At 33.4% G+C, this 2811-nt stretch overlaps 1 non-coding gene across 1 annotated transcript; it reads left to right on the top strand.

Annotated features, from left to right (window-relative positions):
- Positions 1 to 2383: 2383 nt before the first annotated feature.
- On the top strand, positions 2384 to 2547 carry LOC122179474. Its single transcript, XR_006178705.1, has one exon. It is a non-coding gene; the product is annotated as a U1 spliceosomal RNA (small nuclear RNA).
- The last annotated feature ends 264 nt before the right edge of the window (positions 2548 to 2811 follow it).

The raw sequence follows: 2811 nt of genomic DNA, 5'->3' as shown, positions 1-2811 counted from the left end.
CAAGTTGGTAAGAAGTTTGCATTCTGGAAACACATTAGAAATGTTTTCCCAGCAATTTTAGTTTATTACATAGTTGCAGAAAGTATTGACATTTAATGCATGAGGTATTTTGCTAATTACAGTCCCTTTTGTCCTCATCACACAATATGATTAATAAACAATTAAATTTGAGGAAAGTCCAGTATAAATAACAATCTGCACAAAGGAGTAATATGGCCACTGCAGAGGTTTGATCTATGCTGATGTAAAGGTTCAGAGGGACATAATACTTTAAAAATAAGAGCTGTAATTCTCCCCCTCCTAAAATATGCAAATATTTCAGAACTTTTCTGAGAATTTATGAAGGATACTATGTACCATTCTGTTATTTATATTCTGTGCTACATGGAGTTGGATAAATTATCCATTACATATATTGTTTTGTTCTAGTTATCAGATTAGTGAAACCTGAATTACGGTTTGATGAAATGGAGAATTTCTGAGGAAAAAAAAAAAAAGGCTATAATTGATTGAAAGTTTCTAAACTGGCATTGTGCTTTTAGAATGTCTTCTTCCTTCATTATTCATTTCAGTCAGACTTGAATTCTGATTCCCATATGCACTTTTTATTTATTATTTCTTCTCTCTAATATGATGATTGAACATTTTAATAAGATAATGACTAATTGCAGATGGGAAATAATGACTAACACATCATTGCTTTAAAAAAAACAAGATCTCATAGAGATATATCACAAAACATGAAAGTCGGGGCATTGCAAGTCTTTCTTCTGCTATCATAGCTGTGTTAACACTCATACCTCTCAATGAATTTACCATATTAAGCATCAGAGTTGGGGATGTTGAAAGCCAGTAACTTTTCTCTTGAAAATAAAATTAAAACATCCCGAGTGTCTTTGCATGACTTTCTATGCTTTTACACAGGAGTTTGTTTAATAGCTAATGCTCCTATGGAATGTCTTCACTGATACCACACCAGTTGGTAGGGGCATAAAACATTGCTTTGCTTATATTGCAAAGTTTCACAGGCAGCTTAGAGCTTCAGGATAACTTATTTTCTACATCAGCCTTTAGCTTTTTAGTTTTCCAGTGTATCACATCTTTAAAATAAAATTGCCTTCTTTTTTATGAACAAGCAGTCATAATTTTGGAAGGATCAAATTTGGAACACTATGGTTTGTGTATTGATGTGAACATCTGATTTCACAATAAAAGTTGTCTTAAACAGAAGTCAACATTTAAGCAGATTTTAACCTTCTTAGAAACTATAAAATATACTTAATACATCAATAAGACACAGTAAGAGTGAAGAAGTAGAGAATACTTAATTCCCAGTCTTTCCATGAAAAAATATCAATGGAGTCTTAAAGAACACTTCAGCTGCCAATTTTCTGAAGACAAGTAGTTCATGTTAAAAGGTAATTGAGAAACACACAGAGATTCTCTCTGTTTGCATATTCTGTATGATTAATATAGAATATTGCAGAGACTGAAATGTGTTTTCATTTCTGCAACAAACTTGGCATGTGTAGAATGTTTTTCACTTGAGAGGTTTCATCTAACATTCTTTCTCATCCAAACAATATAGTAACTTACCTCATAATTTACTTATTTGTTGACTACTGTGCTTCTTTTCATATTAGCCTTGGTTTCTCAAGAGTAGCACAGCCATTTCAGTGTATCATATAAGCATTCCTGGACACAAGACAAAGTAAATAGTATGGGATTAAAGGAATGAAGCAGATATTATATAACTGAATGTTATTGATGGTGATTTTAAAAAAGTTTCACAAAATCTCATTAGAATGTTAACTTTGATTTTGTATTAAGCAACGTGTTACATCCAGATTTAGCTTATATTTTAACCCATATTCATTCAACTTCATATGCTAAAAAATCTAAGGCTTCTTCAGTGATTACCTTTAGAAGGAACACTGAAGTCTGATTCAGTCTGAGTGAAAAAAAAAAAAAAATTAAGTTAAAATTTTTTGGAAGAGCGTATTATGGTATAAGGAAAAAAAACTACATTGAAATCTATGGAGCGTTAGTAGACAGAAAATCAGAGATATGTTTGCAAGATTATGCAGCTCCATTGAAATCTGTGCAATCTGGGAAACTGCGTTCCTAATCATTATAGACCAGAAAAAAAATATGGTCATTCGATTTATGGCATCAATCGGACTGTAGTTGGAATAATACATGTAGATATGACTCCTCAGTATTATGAGGGCAGTACTAAATTATGTTACTGAACAGATACCCTACTTTCAATGCATGCTTGGTATTTCATTCATGTGTACCTGCACTACTGCTTTCATTTTGTATTCCTACAAAAGCATGGCCTATGTAATCTTATTGCTGAAAGTCCATTCATCGTTTTTCCGTACTTACCTGGGTTGGGAGACACCACAATAAGGCAGTTGGTTTTACCAGTGTGAGGCTTATCTCCTGAATTCCAGATGTGCTGACACTTTCGATTTCCTCAAAGGTATGAAACTCCACAACATACTTTGTGGTAGTAGGAGACTATACTTGTGCTGTCACCTTGAAATTTTGTTTAAAGTTCTAAAGGGTAAAGAAGACCAGGAAAGTTGAAGGTTCTTCAAGAATGAAGTTTTGAAAGGCACAGTATCATACCATCCCTATGTGCCAAATGACAGGTAAGTGAGAAAGGAAATCATCCTGACTGAACAGAAAGCTTCTTCTGGATCTCAGGTTGAAAAAGAATTTATGTGGCCAAACAGTCCAGTCTTCAAATCCATATCTCTCCCATTTAGAGATAAAGATGTGGTGCAGGATCGTCCTTCCTTT

The sequence above is a fragment of the Lagopus leucura genome, unplaced genomic scaffold (assembly GCF_019238085.1).
Source record: "Lagopus leucura isolate 7727_CA_CO unplaced genomic scaffold, USGS_WTPT01 Super-Scaffold_100002, whole genome shotgun sequence".
Classification (NCBI taxonomy): Eukaryota; Metazoa; Chordata; class Aves; order Galliformes; family Phasianidae; genus Lagopus; species Lagopus leucura.
Note: the sequence above shows the minus strand (reverse complement) of the source record. Positions and strands in the feature narration are given on the sequence as shown.